Source organism: Gymnodraco acuticeps, unplaced genomic scaffold (genome assembly GCF_902827175.1).
Source record: "Gymnodraco acuticeps unplaced genomic scaffold, fGymAcu1.1, whole genome shotgun sequence".
NCBI classification, from domain to species: domain Eukaryota; kingdom Metazoa; phylum Chordata; class Actinopteri; order Perciformes; family Bathydraconidae; genus Gymnodraco; species Gymnodraco acuticeps.
Window position 1 is genome coordinate 326,119 of NW_022991219.1, and position 8,830 is coordinate 334,948.

Here is an 8,830-nt window from a genome sequence, read left to right on the forward strand (position 1 = left end):
AACAAGTTACATTAAAAGACACAGGCAAAACATATTGAAAAATCAGTAGGAGTTAAGTTATGTATAAAAGGGCTTTAGAGAAATGAATAATTTATAAGTAAGGAGAACTGCAATGTTTTTATTTAGATTTGACAGAGGGAACATTTGTGCTGTATTTAAGATGATGGAGAAGTTTTATCAAAAAAACAAGTTGGTTGGTTTCATCTCTCTACATCCTTGTCTTTAATTTAGTTTTCCAAAAATGGTGGTAGAAAACTACTTACACTATCTTTCAAACAGTTTCTGACTCTGAACTGAAACAGTAAACACACGTTGAGAGCAGTGCTTGAATTGGAATGAAAAAGGTGCCAGTACTCTAAAATCAGCAACTTTTTCAAGTCAATTTTATATATACAGCCCACAAACAAGAATTTGGCTACTATAATGCTGGTGGGTTTGTCTCTTTACTACTGTATATTTTAGAAAGGTTCACTGTACTTAACATTTTTTATGATAGGCAGCGGATATGGCTAAAGCTCAGTAAGGTCAATATTAACTGAAAATATAGCAATCAAAGTCTAGATCTTCTGCTGAAGACACATGAAGCAGAGACCTTTCAGGTGAGAGCCCCTCTGGTGGTGTTCAACATTAATGACAAGGAAACAAAGCTCTGGTCAGAAGCATTTTTTATAAAAAGCTTTAACAAAATTAAGTATTTCTGTACATTTTGAATGCAATCTAACTTTCCAACTCAGAAAACGAAAAACGAAAAAGTGCCAAAAGTCTTCTCACATGGCTGAGCTGCTTTGCAATATACTTCACCACTGAAGAATACAAATATGTATAAAGTAAACTATGATGCAATCTAACTTTCCAACTCAGAAAAATGATAAAGAGCATGAACAAAGAACATGTAAAAACAAATGCAAAATTTGCACAATCTAAAATGAGAAACTGTAACTGCAAGTAACAAAGTCTGAGCCATGGTAAAGAGTTACATTGAACACCAAGCTGATCAGATAACTCCCTGGTTGGTCTGAAGTCCTTCTATCTCCAGGATCTGTACAAATCGGCACATTATGCCAAAAGTCTTCTCACTGGGTGAGCTGCTTTGCAATATACTTCACATTGTTAGAAAAGGCTCCAGAAGGCCTTGGGGACATCAGTATCAGGGGCTGGAGCTGGACAGGCTCTTTCATCAGCACTTCTCCTTCCCTTTGCCAGCCAGGACCTCACATACTGTTCCGGATTGAACTGTCCTAGTGATGGTCCATTACATTTAATGAAAACCAGGCTGGACAGTCGGCTGACAGAGAGAGCATTCCTTTTTGCAGTAAGGATATCGTTCATGCAGCTGAATGCCCGCTCACACTCACTAGTGGAGACAGCGATGGTTCGGACTGCTTTCAGTAGAGGCTCCATGGCAGCAGGTGTACGGGATGCCCTGGTTTCCTTGTATTCGCGAAAGCCCTGAACAGTCTCTCTTCTGTCCACTTTCAGCACTTCGCACAAACGTAGCACCTCTACGTCCCCATACTGTACGTCTAACTCCTCTTCAGGCCAACTTCCAGGATGGATAACTTTCATGTCCTGGATTAGCTGATTGTCCCGGGCCTCCCGGCCATGTAATGGGATTTCTCTTGTGCTGACATGAGAGGAGGTTGTGGAAGTCATTCTGTGTCTCAGATTCTCTACCATACTGCGGAAAAACTGACCTGCATGAATCTGTACAAGCCTGCCATTCTCACGCAGGGCAACACCCTTGAAGGACTTCTCAGCTAGAGCTGTATGAACTGTAGTCATGTGTGGGCCAGGCATGGTGACCATGGATTCAAAAACTCGTATTTCTCGAGTTAAGAGCCTATCTGCTGTAGGCAGTGTCATCTCTCTTTTTTGGAGTTGCCGAGAGAGGTCGCTGAGCTCTGTGAGCGCATCGTACATCAGTCCCAGATTGCTGACAAACGTTGCAGATGTGAGCACATCATCCAGGCCCTTGTACTTTGCTCTGTCTCTGGAATCCCTGCTCGTGTCGTTTGCAGCATTTGTGAAGTGATCATGAAGCACTCGGTAGTTTTCCCAGACTGCTCTGACGCTCCTTTCACTTGAAGCCACCCAGCGGATGGACAAAACACGCCCTATCACCAGGAGACGCTGTCCGACTGCTTGCGCACACTGCGCTAACTGCCTCTGATTTTTGGGGGAGGCATGGAACAAGGAATAGAGTTTGTCAAAAAAGATCTGGAAATGATTGAGCCCTGAGACCTCCTTGACCACATCCCCAACTGCCAGCTCTAGACGATGATTGGAGCAGTGCCACACAAACAGGCTTGGGCATTTACTACACAACTGGGTAGCAACGCCTGTTCTCTTCCCTAGCATGACTGAAGCCCCATCACATGCAAAAGAAACGAAACACTGACCTAAAAAGTCCTCGTTAAAATCTCTTCCAAGACACTCCATTAACGCCTTTGTGATGTCATCAGCCGTTGTTCCATCCAACTCGATCAGCTCCCAAAAAAACGTTTCGGGCTCAGCATCAGCTAATGCTGAGCGTAGACACACAACAAGCACCGTTTTACCACTAATAGTGGTAGATTCATCGACCAAAACACAGAGTTTTCTTTGGTTTTCTGTAATGTCTTTTGCCATTTTTTTCTTCAGCTCATGAGCTATGTGGTCGATGATTTCGCCACAGGTTTTATTGGAGTGCAAAACCCTGCCCACGTTCAGCCCATTCAGTTTCTGTACATTCAAATCAATTGGCATGTCTGTGAATGGCCGGCTATGTTTGCCAATTTTATATGCCGTTTGAAAAACTCTGATAGTGGTGTCTAATTCAGATTTATGCATAGACTGCACTTGATGTTGAATAGTTTCACGTGAAGCAGATGTAAGGATGTCAGCAGCTTTTACATGGGCTTGTGATTCTTTATGTTCTTTGATTTTTTTTCTCAGGCTAGCTTGTTGTTTGCCCTTGTCAACACCGAAATGAGACACTGCACACTCACCCCATTCAGTTGACAGTTTCAGTCCTTGTCCAGTGTGTATTCCCAAAGATTTGACATCTCTGCATATCCGACATCCTAGCTTCTTATCTTTAAGAAGGAGCCATGCATTGGTCTTGCAAAAATATTGCACCTGGTCCGTTGTCCAGCAGTCAGGTGCATCGCTTTGCCCGGTGTTGGTGGTGGCAGTTGCGCCAGCAGCAGCTAACGTTAGAGGCTCTGGAGGAGGCGGCGGAGCTAGTGCTAATGCTAATGCACTAGAACTTGGAGCAGGAGGATCAACCAAAGAAAGCTCCCCATCAGACACAATTTTCAACACAGGCACAGCATTCTCTGTATTTGAAGTTTCTTCCGGCGACAACCGCTGTCTTTTTGCACTTTTATTAATCCACGCTAACATTTTAGAAATGCTAATTTGTGACGTGACTTGCTTTCCTTCTCTCGGGGGCGTGCCTGCTCTGTTCTATCACTCTACATAGCCACCCACTGGGTGGGAGTTGCACTGCATAAACACAACACACGTGCATCTAGGTATGTAAATTGTAAAGCATTAAAACATGGTTTTACTAACAGTTTTCAGTATGTTGTTACTTCGGCATTATTATTATTATTATTTTGAAACGTGTATTACTATTAAATCACGGTCAAATAGGTTAATTTTGACATAGTCGTTTCCACCACAGTATTTACATGGAGAAGATAAGCCCCGCCCCCTCTCCAGCACGTTCTGTTTGAATGACAGGAGTAAACAGCTGACAGCCGCTGTGAAACTCCAGCGGTTAGAGCGATGAGAATGTCCGTTCGGCACCTCATGACGCATCTACTGAGTACCGGGCGGCTGTATATATATATATGGATGTATAATAAGAACGGCGGGAGAGTGTTGAGAACTGGCACGGTGCATGAGTACCGGAGTACCGCCAGCATGCCGGTACTGAGCAAGAAGTGCCGGTACTCCATGGGTCAGAACCAGAAGTGCCGGTACGGCGTACCGGTGAGTACCGGCCCAATTCCAGCACTGGTTGAGAGACGTATAGAGAACATATTGTTTTTGTAGAGTAAAGAGAAGCCCCTACAGTGATGGACATTTCTTGCAGTGCAGCTGTAGACTCCGTTGCTAAGCAGCAGCCAGAGCCACACCACGTGGATGTCAACAGCGATGTATGACTTTGTCCAAACCTATGGTCCAAACCAGTGTTTCTCAAACTTTTTCATACCAAGGACCACTTAACCAATACAAAAATACTCGCGGACCACCTAACTCCACAAATATCCAAAAACACATCGTTTTTTACAAATCGCCTGAAAATGGTACAAACAAGTGGCCACATGTGTGATGAAGGTGTTGTGCTGGGCTATATCATGCAATCGAAAGTGAAACTTAAGCTTGCTCCATTGCGGAGATATTCCCGCGAGAGTGCGGAAAACTTAAATGTATTTATTTATTTCAAATGTTACCAATATAGGCTACTCACGGACCACTAGGGGGCGCTCACGGACCACCAGTGGTTCGCGGACCACACTTTGAGAAGCACTGGTCCAAACTGAATCAATTTAGCCAACTTTCACATGTCATGTCCAACATGAGGGAGTCCCCGAGCTTAGTGAGGAGCAGACTGATTCACAGACCTGGGAGGCTGATGGGGATTTTCAAATAAACATCTGGCCAGGTGTTTACAGATGTGATTTGGGAGCAGTGATGCATGCAGGTGCAGGCTATTAGTCAGCCTCACTGTAGGGCTGAGTACAACAAATTATTTACCTCTTTTTTAGGCAGATTTGGAGCTTCCCTTTGTGTTTTTTGTTAATTTGCGGTCTTAACATTCCCTAAATGTGCATGTTGGCCATACCTGCACATTTGTGGATCTGGGGATAATGATAAAATATGTGTTTACCTTATATATTTTCTAATTATAAATACATTTAATTAAGCACCTTGTGTCTTAGGAACAGCTGAAGATGCCTTACATGATGTGAGTTTGTTTAGTTATTTTTTGGGATATATGATAGTACAGCCAAAGAAAGTCAAGAAAGGGGTAGAGGATGATATGAGGCAAAGGTCAACAGACCGGACTTGAACCCGGGCCATTGCGGTTAGGACTGAAGACAACCTGTGTCAGTTAGCCGTTTATTTAGATGGCATTGACCTGTCAGAGCAATCATGTCCGTGAAAAACAAACTCCATCTGGTTTACTTTCTCCACGTTCATGAGGTGTGGCATGGGATGGCAGACATGCACCAACTCACTCTTCAAAACAAGTTTTTACAGTAGCAGTGTTTTTCAGTGGATGGATTCATTGGATTAACACTAGCTATCGGATACATCTTAAATACACAAGCAGCAAGATAATGTGTTTACAGAGAATGTACTTACGAAAAAGTATTTGAACTCATCAACAGTTTTATCAGTGATAACAACTAGCCTATGTGCCATACTAATAAAGAAATGTTGAATGCCACAATGTCACAAATAGTAACTTTTAAATATAATTTTAAAAACACAAAATTGCAGAAAGTACAGAACATGCTAATACTAAATTGAACCCTTATTCCTTTCTTTTTTGTGGATAGAGTACACTGATGGTTATTGATGTGTCATTTCAACAAATAAACAAAAAGGAAACCACACTTCTTCAGATTTCATGCATCAGGGGATTCATCATCATCCAAACTCTCAGTGTTCCTGGAACTGAGGCCCCATCTTACCACAAAAGCTCTCACTCTCAGTCGTACAATTCGATGTGCTGTTTGGGCTCCACTTCTGTGGTGCATTTAAGATCACTCTGGGGGGAGGAAATTCCAGAGGAACTGTGGGAGGAGGACGTGGCGTACACTGGTCGTCATCTTCCTGTGCTGGACGTGCTGTACACGACTCAGTGTCGTGCACTGCATCAAAGTGCACTCGTGTTCTGTAATGACATTGAATCAAATGTTTCCGTCCACATTTGTGTCCTGTCACAGTCCAACCTAATACATGTGCAACATTTCTAAAGGAGATTTAATCGTGACTACTGTGTTACTGCTGCTCGCTCTGTTTGTAGAGGAAGAATTTTCACAATCTGAGATTCAGACCAGAGGGATGCACTTACTTCTGTTTGGTTCTATTTCTTAAAAGCATGTTAGCTTCAAATAATGAAGTATTACATGTACTTTTTTATATATTTATGAGTCTGTGATGTTACATTTACTCTGATGTTTTTGTTCAATCTCTTTTCAATATTCAATATGCTGTCGTGCTGTAAGTATAAAGTTGCTTTTACATTTATTTTATGAATAATACCAAGAAAAGAGTCAGCTTTTTAAATGCTGAATACAATTTCTACTTCCACTTTGGAAACTCTTCACTTAATAGGTCCTTTCTTTCCAAATAACTTGCAAGATGTTTCCTGGAAAAAGATACTGCTAAGTAATTTGTTGTTTATTATACACAAAATAAGGATGTGTTCAGTTGAGACTTTACCACACATTTATTTATACATTTATATTTTCCAATGAACTGTCAATAAATACTAGTTTTCTTTGTCAATTGATTATGGAGTTTTTCTTTCAATGAAATTCATATTTTTCCGATATTTCCTCATTCTAGGAAACTTGGGAGATAATAATACAAATAAAACCAGTAAAATAACGCCTAAAGTATAACTCTTATAAGAATAGCCCAGTGTATATCATATCCTATTATATATCTCTGGGGGTTACTGTCAGTTTGTTATTTAAAACATTGTATAATGACTTTTTTACTTTACATTTTGAGTTGTATGAATAGTTTTACACAATAATGTGTAATATCTACGATAGGGTGAGATGTAGATATTGTGCTGTGTGTGTGTGTGTGTGTGTGTGTGTGTGTGTGTGTGTGTGTGTGTGTGTGTGTGCAATTTTAAATAGTCTAATAAATATAAAATCATTGCCAGTGTTATCAGTTGCAAGTGTGTATTTGTTGTAATAATGACGAAAACATAATAGGCAGATTTCACAGTAATTATAATAAAAACGTAGCTCAAGCACTTATGCAACTGGATTTGAAGCGTGTGTGTGTGTGTGTGTGTGTGTGTGTGTGTGTGTGTGTGTGTGTGTGTGTGTGTGTGTGTGTGTGTGTGTGTGTGTGTGTGTGTGTGTGTGAGAGGGGCAGCACCGTGTGTGTGTGTGTTTGTGCATTTTTATTATTTGTCCCGCGTCCCACAAATTGAGACCATGTCCCGCATTCCACCCCGCCCCGTGCACCCAGTAAAAAAATCCCCACTACACTAGTGTGTGTGTGTGTGTGTGTGTGTGTGTGTGTGTGTGTGTGTGTGTGTGTGTGTGTGTGTGTGTGTGTGTGTGTGTGTGTGTGTGTGTGTGTGTGTGTGTGTGTGTGTGTGTGTGTGTGTGTGTGTGTGTGTGTGTGTGTGTGTGTCTGATCCCGTTATCTCCGACTGATATGTGGACTTTTAAAATCTGTATTTGACATGCATTAACACGTGGCATGCAATAATAGACTAATGGAGCATTTGGACAAAAGCTATGTGTGAATGTGTGAGGCTTTTAACGGGGACTGACTGTGAATATGCAAAGCACCCACCTGTGAGACAGTGTTCATTTAATCGTCTTGATAATCCCGTCTTTCCAGGCTGTGGAGAGAACCGAGCCTGCTTACTGTTTTGGGGTAAACAGCACTTTGTCGTGGCGCTGTCGGTGCATGAGGGCGAAGACGAAGCGCAAGGATACAGTGACACCTGTCGTCTCCTGCAAGAGCCTCTCGGTACTAGAAGGATAAAACAAAACTCTTCACATGTATATAACAATTTAAATGACAAAGAATTTGAGGTTAGTGCGCTCAGCGGTTTTTTTTTTTTTAACTCACCAAGGCTACTACCTTTCTTTTACACAATATTTTTGCTTAGATAGAGCCCCTTTGGCGACAAGGGCGGGAAAACAGGTGGGGAGATAAATCCGCAACTGCACACAGTTTAATAAGGACACCATTTAAAATGTTAGACTTTATTTGCCTGACAAATGTTTCTTCCGATGGTAGTGTTATAATGTTCATTTAGACTACTATAGTGGGCAAAGCTCTCAGTATTAGAGAACGGTACGGCTCAATAATAGTTAGACATTAATTTACCAGCAGGGGGCCGTGTTGCACTGGATCAGAGACACCGGCTCAGCCACTCAAATAAAAACTAACAGAATAAATATTTAAACTCTGTGTCCCACTTCTCTTGAAATCATATTTTATATGTGATATAGGAAGATGACAAAGTTAAAACATGGTGTAGAACAGGATTATCGACGGAAAGAGTTACCTGCTGTATGACCAGGTTTGAAAAGAGGAGCAAAAAGGAAAAGTATAGGACACACCTATTATTGTAGGATTGTTGACATTTTTTGATTTTATATGAATATGTCTGGGAACATGCAGCAGTTTCTTTTTTTGAAAAGTCTCATTCGTTTTCAAGAGCTTCTGTATATGTAAACCAGTGTCTCCAAATCAATGCAGCATTGTAATACTACACTGACATCCTTTTTATTGTATTTTTGTTTTTCTTTAGGATAATTGTCAGACTCAATCTTACATTTATCGTTTGTAAGTTTTTCTTTATACTTTGAAATAATTGTTTCTCCACTGGAAATGTAAGGACAGCTAACTAAGAATTGAAACTGAATCTATCCTCTGAGGTTTATCACAAAAAGCTTTGAAGATTTGTTTTGTGTCAAAATGCTTTCTAAAAAGGAAAAATCAAAAGCACTAAAATCCATTCGTGATAACATCCTTATACTTTTTTAATAACATATCTACCTAATATCTGTCAAAATATAAATGTTGCTTGTTCTCTTTTTATCGAAATTAATACACAGACGCATCA